This window comes from Camelus bactrianus, chromosome 2 (assembly GCF_048773025.1).
Source record: "Camelus bactrianus isolate YW-2024 breed Bactrian camel chromosome 2, ASM4877302v1, whole genome shotgun sequence".
Lineage (NCBI taxonomy): Eukaryota > Metazoa > Chordata > Mammalia > Artiodactyla > Camelidae > Camelus > Camelus bactrianus.
In genome coordinates this window covers 66,489,122-66,505,132 of record NC_133540.1, presented here as the reverse complement: position 1 = coordinate 66,505,132, position 16,011 = coordinate 66,489,122, and positions in this window count along the sequence as shown.

Here is a 16,011-nt window from a genome sequence, read left to right as displayed (position 1 = left end):
ATCTCCAATGTTTTGCGGTCTCTAGGTGAATAAATACCATTTTTTCAGCAGAGTTGCAGAATACAGCAACAAAAAGGGAATGAAAGTGACTGGAGAATAAAAGAGCAGAAATACTTAGTACTAGTACCAATTCAGAGTAGTCTTTGGGCCCTGGTAGGCAAATATCTAGTGCCTATCTGACCTCCTGGGACTGTGACCACCAGTACTGTGGGCCAGAGCTCCCCTGGAGTCATGCTTGCGTGGCTGTTTGTGGGAAATGGAGTGTCCCATATCTGTTGTTAAATATTTTGACTAGGAGGGAAATTGATCAGTCTTCAAATCTGATAGACAAGGTCAGAGTTTTATAAAGTGGTTGCACCTAGCAGCAACAAAGTATGAGATTTCCCATTGCTCCACATTCTTGCCTATACTTGGAATTGCCAGACATAAAAATTTTTGATAATCTGTTGGTATGTAATGCTATGTAATTGTGTTTTTAATTTATATTTCTCTGATTATTAATGAGGATAAGCATCAGTGATGTACTGGAGCCCGCTCATACAGATTTTTGTTCTCTTATTCTACTAACTACTGAGAGATGTTTAAAAATTATTACTATGGATTTTTTTCATTTGTTATAGTTTTTTTCTTTTTTCTTTATATATTTTGAGTCTCAATATTAGTGCATCCAAATGTTCTGTGTTATATGTTTTCAATGTTTAACAACATATTTTTTCCATCTTTATCAGTATGTTTTCTTTATATCATTTCTTTTAATGTTCCCATAGTATTCCACTGACTCCTCCAGATTTTAATATTTTATTATTGGACATTTAAGTTGTTCTGTTATACTTTTTAGAAGTATAATTTATACTCTTTGCTTCCACTTTCTCACTACCCATATTTCACTTCTTGTCTGGTTTCCATCTCTATCTTTTAACTGAAACTTTTTTTGAAAGTTGTTTGTAGCCTCATTTTGAAAAAAACGACCTTTAAAAAATTCTTATCTAGCATTTAATTTTTTCTAGACTTTCTTACCATATTTTTATGATTTCTTTCCTTTTAATCCAAACTTTAGATAGGAGTTTCCATCTGCTCTTGGATGTTTCTATTTTTACAGTGTTCATGTTCACGAAACAGTTTTGTCTTCTTTCACAACTCAGACTCCTTTCTCAGACTTTCCTGTTTTGACACTAGCCTCTCCATTCTTTTTCTTACTGTTCTGAAACCTCCCTTGACCTTGCTTTCTGCATTGTTTACAAGCTCTGTGTATCCTACCTGCCATGTGTCTTTTGTTTCCTTCTTCCTGTATTTATTACCACACTGTAGATAAGTGTAATAAGTTTCTTACTACTTCTTGCATGCACTATCATCATAGCCCTTTTACTGATTTTCTTATTTGCAGATCTCCCTCTGCCAGTCCATGTTTCAAAATGTTGTTAGATTATTATTCTTAACAGTTTTTATTGTATCATTCTCTTAGTCTAAAACCATCAAGAACTCTAATTCCTACTGAACACTCACCCTGATATTCAAGACCATTTACTACAGCCCAACCTGTATTTCAAACCTTATCTTCCAGGTTTCCCTATTTGTAGTCTTGTCTCAACCCCAGATAGACCTTTTTCCAATGCACCGTGTGCCTTCCTGCCTGCATACTTTTATTTAAACTGTTTCCCCAGATTAGAACACCTACTGCTGCCATTTCTGCCTACTAAACAAACATATTCTTAAGGTCTATTTCTTAATATCTATCTTACCTTTTCCACCCCTTCTATTTAAGTGTGATCTTCTCCCTCTTGGAATTACTACAACACTCATTGTATTTACAACTCTTTACTGCTCACACATAGATAGCTACATGAAGCAAAACTTATTCTGTCTCATATTCTATTATTTGTGTCCTTTTAAAAAAAACACCTTTATTGTGGTATGATTTCTGTACAGTAAACTACACATATTTCATCTGTACAATTTGATGAATTTTGATAGACATATACACCAATGATACCACCACCACAATCAAGATAGCTAACATTTCCGTCACTCCCCAAGAAGTGCAAATTTTGAATTCCCAATTTATCCTTTCCCACCTTCTTTACCCACTGGTGACCATAGGTTTGTTCTCTATGTCTGGGAATCTGTTTCTATTTTGTAGGTAAGTTCATTCGTGTCCTTTTTTTTTTTAGATTCCATATATAAGTGATATCATGTGGTTTTTTTCTTTCTCTTTCTGACTTACTTCACTTAGAGTAACAATCTCCAGGTCCATCCATATTGGTGCAAATGGCATTATTTTATTCTTTTTTATGGCTGAGGTATATTCCATTGTATACATATACCACAATTTCTTTATCCAGTCATCTGTTGATGAACATTTAGGTTGTTTCTGTGTCTTGGCTATTGTATATAGTGCTGCTATGAAAATTGGGGTTGCATATATATTTTTGAATTTAGTGCTTGGTATGATTTCAATTTTCTTAAATTTACTGAGGCTTACTTTGATTCTGGAGAATGTTTTGTGTGCACTTGAGAAGAGTGTGTATTCTATTGCTTTTGGATGGAATGCTCTGTAGATATCAATTAAGTCCATTTGGTCTAATATGTCACTTAGGACCTGGATTTTCTTATTGATTTTCTGTCTGGATGATCTGTCCATTGATGTAAGTGGGGTGTTAAGTTCCCCCACTATTATTGTGCTATTGTGATTTCTCCTTTTATGTCTGTTTACAATTGCCTTATATATTGAGGTGTTCCTATGTTGGGTCCATATATATTTACAATTGTTACATCTTCTTCTTGGATTGATCCATTGAGCATTATGTAGTGTCCTTTGTCGCTGTTATCTGTTTTGTCTGATATAAGTATTGTTACTCCAGCTTTCTTTTGGTTTCTGTTTGCATGGAATATTTTTTCCCATCCCCTCACTTTCAGTCTGCATGTGTCCCTGGGTCTGAGGTGGGTCTCTTGTAGACAGCATATATATGGATCTTGTTTTTGTATTCGTTCAGCTGATATATGTCTTTTGGTTGGAGGGTTTAATCCATTTACATTTAAGGTAATTATTGATACGTATATTCTTATTGCCATTTTGTTAATTGTTTTGGGTTTGTTTTATAGTTCTTTTTTTTTTTTTTTCTCTTTTGTCTTTTTGTTCTCTTTTCTTGGGGTTTGATGACTAGAGAAGTTCATTTAACGTTTGTTGTAAAGCAAGTTTGGTGGTGCTGAATTCTTTCAGCTTTTGTTTATCTGTGAAGATTTTGATTTCTCCATCAAATCCAAATGAGAGCCCAGCTGGATAGAGTATTCTTGGTTGTAAACTTTTCCCTTTCGTCATTTTAAATACATAGTGCCACTCCCTTCTGGCCTATGGAGTTTCTGCTGAAAAATCAGCTGATAACTTTATGGGAGTTCCCTTGTGTGTTATTTGTTGCTTTTCTCATGCTGATTTTAATATTTTCTCCTTATCCTTAATTTTTGTCAATTTGATTACTATGTGCCTTGGTGTGTTCCTCTTTGGGTTAATCCTGTGTGGAACTCTTTGCACTTCCTGGCTTGGGTGACTGTTTCCTTTCCCAAGTTGGGAAAGTTTTCAGTTATTATCTCTTCAAAAATTTTCTCAGGTACTCTCTCTTCTCTTTCTGGGACCCTATAACATGAATATTCACTTCATGTTATCCCAGAGTTCTCTTAAACCATCCTTATTTCTTTTCATTCTTTTTTCTTTTTTCTGTTCTGCAGTAGTGATTTCCACTAATCTGTCTTCTAGCTCACTGATCCGTTCTTCTACCTAATTTAGTCTATTCTTGGTTCCTTCTAGTCTGTTATTCACTTCAGTAATTTTATTCTTCAACTGTTTGGGTATTCTTTATATTTTCTAATTCTTTGCTAAAAATTTTCCTCTGTGTATCTATACTCCTCCTGAGTTCTCTGAACATCTTCACCATCATTATTCTAAATGCCTTCTCAGATAGATTGCCTATCTCCTCATTGCTTATTTCTTCTTCTGGGATTTTATCTCGTGCCTTGGCCTGGAAGATACTCCTCTGCCACCTCATATTGTCTAGCATTCTGTTTGTATTTTTAGGTAGGTTAGTTCTCAACCTTGCAGAAGTGGCCCTCTATGGGAGACATCCTATGTGTCCCAGTAGTAAACATCTCTCTTGTCCTCCAAGGGCCAGGGTCTAGCTGGTCCCAGTGTAGAGTCTGGCCTGCGTTTGTGGATTCCTTCCACAAGCTTTGGGATTGTTGTTTTCTTATTTCTGATATCTTCCCCCTGGTGGATGAAGCTGGACTAGAGACTTATGCAGGTTTCCTGGCAAGAGGAGCCAATGCCTGCCCACTGCTGAATGGAGCTTAGTCCTGGCCCTCTGGTGGATGGGGTTGTGCCTAGAGGTGGCTGTGGACTGAGGAAGTCTGCTGATGGGTGGGACTGTGTTCCCACCCAGTATGTTGTTTGGCCTGAGGCTTCCCAGCCCTTAAGCCTACAGGCTGTTGGGTGGGGCTAGGTCTTGGTGCTAATGATCCAATCAAGATGTCAGCCTCCAGGAAAGCCCATGTAGTTGAACACTCCCTGAATGTCTGCTACCAGTTTTTATGTCACCAAGGTGAACCACAGCCATCCCCTACCTCCCCAGGAAAACTTCCAAAACCAGCAGGCAGGTCTGGTCCAAGTTCCTATGAAGTCACTGCCTCTACCCTTGGACCTGGAGCACATGAGATTCTGTGTGCACTTCCCAAGAGATTGAAGTCTGTTTCCCCAAGTCCCGTGGGGCTCCTGGAGTTAAGGCCCACTGACCTTCAAAACCAGGTGTTATGGAGACTCCTCCTCCCAATGCTAGAACCCTGGGCTGGGGAGCCTGACTTGGGGCTCAGAACTCTCACACTTGTGGGAGGGCCTCTGTGATTTAATTATTTTTCAGCTTGTGGGTCACCTACTTGTGGGGTATGGGGCCTGAATATATTGTGAGCATGCCCCTCCTACCATCCTGCTGAAGTTCCCTCTATGTTTCCAGTTGAAGAGGATGTTTTTTGCTACGTTCCAGTTTTTTTTTTTTTTTGATGGTTTTTTAGTAGTCAGTTGTGGTTTTGTTGTAATAATGAGGAAAGATGAGCTTGTGGTCCTATGACTCTGCTGTCCTCTATTTGTCCTATTTGTGTCCTTTTTTGACACCCTGCTTCCACCTCCAGCCTCCTTAGCTATAATAATTATATTTTATATCCTGCAGAGAGTACTTCACAGTCCTGAAAGATACTAAGTGCTTAATAAATGCTGATCAAATTGAGTATTTACCTTGGAAACACAATCGAGATTAACACAATTCTCTAAATACTTGGTATCTGCCTTCTTTCTGACTTTCTTTTTGTGCTGTACTTTGAATGAGCTTCTTTCAAGATAGGGACTGGCTTTTATTTTCTGTGAACATCAGAGAACCTGCTAAGAAGTATTTTGAGAGGAAGCTGGAGAAGAGATTTCAGAATGGTAAATCCCTGGGCTTTTGGATGTGAGGGTGTCTTCTAATGCTAAAAATAATATCATGGATTCTTTCCATGAGAATGGCTTTACCTTTTTTGACTGTTGATATTCAGGCTTGTAGTTGTTCTGAAAATTCCCAATGGTATAAATGTTTAAAAGTATAATTTCCCTCCTATTACATTAGTATATATAGTAATTTTTAATAATAATTCATTAATCTCAAGATAAATGCCTAAATAACATATTTGGGATCCATAATATTTCAAACTGAATTGATTGTGTTTCTGCACAAACTAGATCTTATTTCTGACTACACTTACTTTATTTCCTATATCTAATTACACATTTCTTTGATTTGAAAGTGCTGTTTTTTACAAGTTAAAATCTCTGATATCAGTTGCTTCTTACTGTCAATGGGATATCATAGTTAATTGGCAGTATTTTTCTTTCTTAGTGGTATATAAAATTATGGTGCATCTTTAAACTGATGGTGCCTTAGCTCTGATGAGATATGTTAGTTGTAAAAACATGTAGATTGTAATTCCTTAACATTTCACCCATTTGTCTACCATTGCAGTTCATTTCTTCACTCTTTCTTTTTTGTTTGTTTTTTTAAAAAATTGAGATAAATTCACCTAACATAAAATTTACTATTTTAATCATTTTAAAGTATAAAATTTAGTGATTGCTGAATATAGTCACAATATTATGCAATTTCACCAATACTAATTCCAGAATATTTCCATCATCCCAAAAAGAAACCCCATACTTCCCAATTTCTTCCTTTGCCTATCTTCTGGCAACCGCTAATCTACTTTCCATCTCTATGGATTTGCATACCCTGGAATTTTATTTAAATGGGATCATACAGTATAAGGCCTTTTGTGTTTTCACTTAACATAATATTTTCAAGGTTCATCCATATTGTAACATGCATCATTACTTCATTCCTTTTTATTGCCAAGTAATATTATATTGTATGGATATACCACAATTTATTTATCTTTTTTCAGTTGATGGATTTTTTTATTCACTTTTGGCTGTTATGAATAACGCTGCTATAAACAATCATGTACAAGTTTTTGGTAGAGAACATATATTTTCAGTTCTTTTGAGTATATAACTAGGAATGAAATTGCTAAGTCATGATAACTCTGTGTTTAATTTTTGAGGAACTACCAAACTGTTTTCTGTAGTGGTTGTACCATTTTACATTTTCCACTAGCAATATATGAGACTTCCAGTTTCTCTACTTTTCATCAACACTTGCTGTTTTCCTTTTTGTTCTTTCATGTGGCCATCCTAGAAAGTGTGAAGTAGTATTCCTCACTGTTTCTTTTTTTTTTTTTTTCTTCTAACAAATTTCACTGAAGTTTTATTGAAAAAAAAAGCAGTTCCATTAAAACAACAATAACAACTGAATTGATTCCAGGTTGATGCTAAACACTATGCTTAAGAGAGATAGTTCTGATCATTTTTTTAAACATTTTTTATTGATTTATAATCATTTTACAATGTTGTGTCAAATTCCAGTGTTCAGCACAATTTTTCAGTTATTCATGGACATATACACACTCATTGTCACATTTTTTTCTCTGTGAGTTATCATAACATTTTGTGTATATTTCCCTGTGCTATACAGTGTAGTCTATTCTACAATTTCTTAAATGGTACTTCTCTCATAACTTCTTCATTGATCTTCTGATCTCTTCCTATTTCAGGAATAGATTTCCAAAGGCAAGTTAAAGTCATATAATTTTCTATTCAAAAATCTTCGATGGTTCCCTAACAAACCTGTCAAATTAGGCATGAATTTGTTATCCTTGAACTTAAGGATTTTCAGTCTATCTGTCCATACATGTTGCCTGTTAGTATTCCACTCCTTCATTATAGCTACATTATGTTTCAACAAATCTGGAAAACTCAGCTGTCACTTGAACATCTCCTATGCTATCCTTTTACCTGCCTTTGTTAATTTTGTTCCTGTATCTCCACTTCTACAGGTGTAATTCCTACTTTTTATTCAAGACTCGTCTTAGAAATCTGCTTCCAAATGAAGTCTCTCCTGATTCTTCTGTTGTTCTATTATTTTCCTTCTTTTGAGCACCTGGAGAAATTGGTGTGTTTCTTATATCATCCATCTTATTCTGCCTTGTAATCTGAAACATTTTGTTCTTTTCTTGACCTTCCTCCTTAAGTACAAAGACTTCTCATCTTGTGTCCTTGCACTGCCTTACCAATATAAAATATTTAGTACTTATTAACTAATTTAAATTTGAAATCATTCAATGCTTTCACAGATATTAGATGAATCTTTTTGAGTTATAGTGTACTGTGTGATACTGTGTACTTGGGTTATGTATTAGGGGAAAGAGAGACACCCTGTCTTCAATCCAATCAGAGAAAAAGGATGACAGTATGCAATCTACAGAAATACCAATCTGTGAATCTAATAATTTTAAACCCACTTTGAAGGAGAGGAATCATGGTGATGAACTGAAAAGTGGTGGGTGGAATAAGAGAAGATTCCTGGAAGTTGATCTGGAACTTTAATTTAAAGGATAGTATTCACAGCATCGATTTAATAAGATAATCAAATGTTACAATGGAAAAATAATGCTACATAGAAAACTAAAAATATATCTTCACATATTACATGTCCCTATAGTGAATAAAAGTACATTATAAATACTAAATACCAGTTTATCAAATATAATGATAAGGTAGGTGGTGAAGACAGAAGATTTCTTAGTTTCCCTTCTAAGAAGTCAAGTGATTTCTTGTAAAAAATATTATTTAGAATATGAAACTAACAAATATGAACATAATTGCCTGTGGACTTAGAATAGGGAAAATGAAACATAAGCTTGTTATTTTATTATAAAAACAAGATATTACTTATTTTACTACTACCACTAATAATACTTTTTAGCAGTAGTATAAAACTTGTAATACCACTTGCTTTTTAAAACAGAATGTATATATTATTTTTAAATAAGAAAAAATCTGAAACTATATCTTAAGCAAATAGGCATAGATATATACAAATATGTATCCATAAGAATGTTCTTTGAAGCATGGATTTAATAGTAAAAAGGACAATCTAAATGCCCAACAAGACAAGATCCATGAAAATATAATTATATCTAATGGTGTATGTTGAAGCAATCAAAATAACATTGTGGAATATGATTTAATAGCATGAAACTGTTCATTATGTATTGTTAACTGAATATAAAGCATTATAAAACAGTATGATTTCAATAGTAGTTGTTAACATTTGTTGATTTCTTTTTATGTGGTAGGCACTGTAAGTGCTATACATGCATTTTTCTCATTTTCCCTCCATAATAGCACTATGAAATGGGTAATGTTGATGAGCCTAAGTGACTTTAAGCAAGGCTATAAAACATGTACAATAATGGTTCTGTGTTTTTAAAAATAAATAAAACTAAAATGCACAAGTGGAAAAAAAAAAAGGATAGTATTATTTGGGAGAGCTGGCGCACAACAGAAGGAAGATACAGTTTCTGCAGTAAATCTAGTAACTCAAATTAAGTTTCAAGTTTAGCAAATATCTTAGTAATTGATTTAATTATTTTCACTTATGTTTCCAAGGCCATCTGTTTGGTGGCTTAGAAATTCAATGACCCAAATGGTTAAGAGACCCATTTTCCTGGAAGGATTTTACAGAGCAAACAGGTCTGTGGTACTGACTTTATAAAGATATTTTAATTTTATACCAGTGAGGAGATACCAAATTCAGATATTAAGTAATATTAACCAAATCACAGAGCATTTGCTTGTGGTGAAAGCAGTTTTGCCACGAAAGGGTGACCTTGTCTAAGGGTAGTACTGGCTAAGAAGATGTGCCTGTGTGACTGATAGTTCCCTCTGATTCTTTTCCCAAGAAGATGTTGGGACACTCTCCATGAGGAGTGGGGGCACGCTTCCAGCTCCAGACCACTCTGGAGCTTCTGTAGTTATTCACATAGTGTTGCAGTCTTAAGGCTATTTGATAAGAGGAAAGATACTTCTAATCTGAGATGGTTTGAGTTAAGGTAGAAGAGTCACTCCCTGAGGTCAATGCATTTTTAAAAAGCATATTAACTGTTGCATTTTATTTTTTGATTTGGGGGAGAGGTGGTGGTGGGATGGAATAATTAGAAGTTATTATGAATTACTGAGAAAATTGATGATTTGTGTATTGCTGGAGATGATTACTCTTACACTTTACAAATGTATGTATTCATCCTTTTAAAGCATAATTTGGAATACAGATTCATATATTCGTATAGCATATCATAAACATCTGACCCATGATTTTCTTACTAATTTTAAAGTTCTAAAAAGCAGAAATTTTTTTTCATCCAAGGATAAGGTACTTCTGAGAAAAGAGTCATAAAATTAAACTTATAGGTGACTGCACACTGTAATACCTATTAGTTAATTTATAATAGGAGATATACAGGACCCGTCAGAAATGCATTACTGATCCCTGCAAAGGCCATATCCTTGCTAATCAGTAGGTCCATTTAGACTTCAGAGTTCAGACACATCAGTTGGCTTTTGGGAAATCAAAAGAAAGTTGGGAATATTTTATTTAGACTAAGGGGGGCTTAGCTTATTCAAGATATTTTTTTGGCAGAAAATGATAGAAATCTCTAACTCAAACTGGTTTAATAAGATCATTATAGCTTTAATTAGATTTCCAGAGGTAGGGCTGGCTCTGGAGTTGGTTAATTTAGTGGTTCAGTGATGTTAGAAAGAACCCCAATTTTATCTTTTGCTCTGCTGTCACTATTGAATTCATCAAGGGCTGATTCTCCTTTTGATCACAATTCCTAATTGGTACTACATGATTCCTTATTCATGTGAGATTGAGATAGAGGGGAAGGGAAGAAGGAAGAGGGAGAGAGAGAAGACTGGTTTGAATTTGATTACTAGATTTGCAATTCCAGAAAAAAAAATGTCATCTCATCCAGGATGAGGTAGTCCTGAAAAAGAAACAAACAAACCCAGAGATAACAGAATTAAACTCATGGGAGATTGTAAGCTAATTAGGCCAACTCAAATCACATGCCCGTTTCTTCTAGGCCAATAACGATTGCAAGGGAGAATGTTAAAAGTTGCTTTTAGGCTTAGTTTAATCATCTGGGAGAAGAATCATATTGGGGAATCAATCGGTATCACAATAAACCTGAATGAATGCTCCTTACTTATTCTCCGCTCTAGAGATGCATTTACTTAAAGAAAATTAATGACTTAAATTCAAAATATCTCCCATGAATAGACATGTATAAATATTAGCCCCTTCAACTTTTATGATTTTCCTGTTCCTTGTGTAAATTTTATGTATATATTGTCGACTGAAATAAATGCACAGCCTAAAAGTTGAGAGTTATGTTTTACTTGGCGGGAGGACTCCAGCTGGGGTGACAGCCCCTCAGATGGCTCTGAGGGACTGCTCCGATGAGGCAGGGGAGGAGCTAGGATATATAGGAGCTTTACAACAAAGAGCAGGTAGTTGGAACAATAAAAGATTACTTGTTATCTAAAGAAAACCAGGCATCTCAAGTTAAAGAATTTAGCACTTTTCTGTGTATGGGAGGAAGCAAACATTTAGGCTCATTGAATTCATTCCTTTGACAAGCACCTAGCTATTTAGGGCCAGTATCTTGTCCTTTATTATTCTGAGTCCCCTCAGAATGCCCCATTGTGAGTGGCTGCAGAGGCTGGGCTACAGGCTTGTCTTCACTGGGGAGTGGCGGCAGCCGCTGATGACTTGATGGTTTCAGCATTCTTTGTTTACTGATACGGATTGCAGTACTTTTCCTTCACAACATCAATTACCACATGCTTCTCTTTGTTAGCCAGTAGGTTGAGTAGTGTGCTATGTCAACATTATTGGCTCAACTCCTGTGAATTAATTAGATTTTTTTCTGTTCCAGGGCTTTAAATCAAACTGTTAAATTGCTAATGTTTGTCTTTAAACATTACAAAGAGAATTGGGTGAGAAAATATTAATGGATCAGTGTAAATATATTACTGCTAGTGAGAAAGAAAATGTGTCTGTTTTGATGGATATCACCTTACACAAATAAAGGGCTGCTTGGAATGTACTATGCTTTGAATTGCAAAGGGTATAGAATTACTTGGGATTGTTTGGTTGCAGTATCTCACTTGAGCTGACTTTTGGCCAGAGATTTATTTATAAATATAGAGCGATGTGTCATGGAGTCCCAAAGCAAAGAGGCAAATCGGCTTCAGGAAGGAATTGGGACTAGGTGTTAGACCTCCACCAGGATTGCTCCATCTCCCTTCTCTGCTTCTGTCTGTGCTTGCTCTTCAATCCTCTTGCTGCAGATTGGCTTTCTTTTCTCTGTTCATGTGGTTGAAATTATGACTATTTCCCCAGGTCACAAATTCTTCGGCCAGACTCTTAAAAAGAGGCTAAATAACACATTTTCTTTCATCTGGATGCTAAATTTTCAAGGAGTTTTGGTACTGCACTTAGTCCCATCAATAAAGGATGACTCTGAGGATCTTATAAACTTAAGGAAGAGGCAGAACCTAGTGAAAAGATGAGCTGGGTAGATAGTTTCATAGACGTTCATTCTTTTAATTTGACCCATGGTTAATTGCTCAAGAAATTTTCATTCCTATATTTACATATGATAGGATTTCCCTTTCTATCACAAAATCAAGGACTTATTTTTCTATGTACGGGTCAAGTACCGTGTAGGGGTAAAGTCAGGAGACCTTAGATCAAGTCCTGATTCAGCCATTTATTATGTAATCTTGAGCAAGAATGGTTATCTATGTGCCTAGATTGTATCATCTGTAAAGTGACAGGCTTGAACTAGATCTTGTCTTCAAAATATCCCTTCCAGCTCTAAAGTTATGTAATTTAAGAAACTATGTTGGGAAAAAAAAAAAAACTGGTAGAACCAACAAAGTGAAATCCCAAATCTTGGGTTGATACTATGAGAATTATTACTTTCTGACCTTTTGTTATTTCAACAAATATTTGAAGCTGAAAAGAACAGTCACATAATGTTAACATATCCAATTACGGAGTTTTTTCATTTTAATTTTTCTGCTGTTGGTGTATTTTTAAACTTTAGACAGTTATTTCATTCCTTTTATAATTTCATTTTGAAATCCCAAAATGTATACCACTAGTGCCCCTAAGTATAAATCTTTCTTTTTATCCTCCTTGGGTTTTCTTTTTTAAAAAATTTATTTTATTTTATTTTTTATTGAAGTATAGTCATTTACAGTGTATCATTTTCTGGTGTACATATATATTATATATATTATATATATATATTCGTCTTCATACTTAGTTTTTCTTTATTGTTGTCTATTATGGAGTTAGTTTCATTTGTGTCTTAGGTGTAGCTTATAAATTGATTTCTTAGGACTGAATTCTGAACCCCAAACCTTGCATAAGGCTCATAAACCAGTCCTAAGAAATCAGTTTAGAAATCCTAGTATGAGAATGGCATCTAGTAAGGACCACCTACTATTGTTTCAAAATAGAAAAATTTTCTTTAAAGTATAAGGAAAAATAACTACAGTCCATATTCCAGTTTTAATCATTTTCCAGTAATGTCCTTTATAGCCTGTTTCCCCCTATGAGTGCAAAATCAAGTCCAGAGATCATTTATCACCTTTAGTTGTCATATCTCATTTGTCTCCTTTAATTGTGAGCAGTTTCTTAGGCTTTCTTTATCTTTCATGACATTGACATTTTTGAAGAACAACATGCCATTAATTCTTGTCTTATTTTCTCTTTAAATATTGAATTTAAGTCCAATAAGCTTTATGTTCTTTCATGTTTTTTAAAAGCTAAGAATATTTTGATGATTCAATGAAAATATGCATTTTCTTGGGATACCTTCACTTTCTTATAACCTTCAGTTATAACTGACTTCTATTAAAGAAAAAATTATTCACGACACTAGTTAAAGACAGTAAGGAAGACTATTTAAGAAGGGCTACTGCAATGGGGGTTTTACAATAATGGAGAGAGATCTGGCTCAACATTGAATACAACAAGAACACGTGGAGATTCATAGCCAAGAAGTAGGCTGGGAGTCAGTGGAAGGAAGTTTACTAAGAGGAAGCATTGACTAGGGTGATTCTTGCTAGATCAACTCAACAGATTCTTGCTGAAGGCATACTAGGGTGATAAGATATAAAGGGTGAGGGTTTAGGACTTTGATCAGATATTGAGGGTGGAGGATTTTTGCTAAATTGACCCAGAAGGATTTTTGCTAAAACTAAGTAAGCAGGCTAAGACAGAACCTAAGGTCAGAGCGTAGTCAGAAGAGGGCTCAGAACAGCCTGACTCAAGTTCAGTAGAGAGTCTTTATCAGTCTTTGGTGAGGAATTACAATGTTTTGCTTCATATGCACTTTCCTTAGATAAATTTATATACATCCATTTAGGCAAGGGTATACTTATATAACAGGAAGAAAAAGTGTTACTTTATTGTTATAGGCTTTGTTTTAAAGTCTATTTTGTCTGATATGAGTATTGCTACCCCAGATTTCTTGTCATTTCCACTTGCATGAATTATCTTTATCCACCTCCTAACTTTCAGTCTCTATGTGTCTTTAGCTCTAAAGTGAGTCCCTTGTAAGTGGCATATAGATGGGTCTTGCTTTTTTAATCCAATCAGCGAGCCTATGTCTTGATTGGAGCATTTAGTCCTTTGATATTTAAAGTGATTATTGATTGGTGTGCACTTATTGCCATTTTGTTACTTGTTTTCTAGTGTCTTTGTAGTTTTTCTCTGTTCTTTTATTCTTTTAGTTTCTTCCCTTATGAGTTGATTTTCTTTAGTGATAGGCTTGTGTTCCTTTCTCTGTACTTTTTGTGTATCTATTGTAGGTTTTTGATTTGTTGTTACCATGGGGTTGACCTACAACTTTATCTACTTGTTTTAAACTGGTAGTCACTTAAGGTTAAACATATTATAAAAGATCTACTTTTTTTTTTAACTCCCCTTCCCCATTTTTTTTTTTTTGATGTCATATTTCTCATCTTCTTGTTTGTCCCTTTTCTGTTTGTTGTAGTCATAGTTGATTTTATGATTTTTTGTCTTTTAATCTTTGTACTAGTTTGTTTAAGTGGTTGATCCATAGCCTTTACTATATATTTGCCTTTACTAGTGAGATTTTTTTTCCTTTCCTATAGATTCTTGTTGTAGCCTTTTCTTTTTCACTTAGAGAAGATCTTCTAATATTTCTTTTAGGGGAGGTTTAGTATTGATGAACTCTTAGTTTTTGCTTATCTGAGAAGTTCTTTATCTGTCTTTCAATTCTAAATGATAATCTCCCTGGGTAGAGTATCCTAGGTTGCAGGCTTTTCCCTTTCAGCACTTCAACTATATCATGTCACTCCCTTCTGGCCTGCAAAGTTTCTGCAGAAAAATCAGCTAATAGCCTTATGGGGGTTCCCTTGTATATGACTTTGTTTTTCTTTTACTGCATTTAGAATTCTTTCTTTATATTTAACTTTTGCCATTTTAATTATGATATGTCTTGTTGCAGGTCTGTTTGGGTTCATCTGGTTTAGTACCCTCTGTGCTTCCAGTACCTGGATATCTGGGAAGACTTGGGAAATTTTCAGAATAATGTCATCAAATACATTTCCCACCCTTTTCTCTCTCTTCTCCTTCTAGGATCCCTATAATGCAAATGTTAGTATGCTTGTTATTGTCCCAAAGGTCCCTTAAACTATTCTCATTAAAATTTTTTTTTTCACTGTTACGATTGGGTGATTTTCATTTTTCTGTTTTTTATATGACTTATGTGTTCTATATCACCTAGTCTGCTGTTGATTCCTTCTAGTTATTTTAGTTATTGTATTCTTCAGTCCTGACTGTTTTTTATATTTTCTAGTTCCTTATTAATTTTCTCACTGTGTTCATTTATTCTTTTTCCTAATTCAGTTAGCATTCTTATCACAAATGCTTTGAACTCTTTATCTGGTAAATTATTTATTTCTGTTTCATTTGTTGGTTTTTCAGGGATTTTCTCTTATTTTTTCATTTGAAGTAAATTCCTCTGTCTTCTCATTTTGCTTAACTTTCTTTGCTCTATGAAATTTGGTGAAACAGTTACCTATTCTGGTCTTGAAGGGCTGTCATTGTGTGGGAATGTCCCTATACAGTCTGTGTGTGCCTAATGGCTTTAGGGGGAGAGCTGGATCTGAAGTGAGCATGAGTCACATCTTCCCCCAGGGTGTGCTGGCAGCTATCACCTTGGTAGGAGGTGGGGTGGAGATAGAGGGGCTAGAGCCGGAGCCAGGTGTGAGCCAGAGCTGCTCTTCTGCTCAGTGGCCAAAAGGACCCTGTTGGGAATGGGATCAGGTTCTAAGTTACTGGAGCAAAAACCCTAAGGTTTGGATCTGAGCTGGCTCTGTTCTAAGTGTGTGCTCTCCCCCTTCCCAGCACTCACACCCTTGCCCCAGAGAGGAGCAGTGCTGGTGCAAGAAAGGCAGTATGGGTGCTTAGCACGGGTCAGGGCATGAGCTGTGGCAGT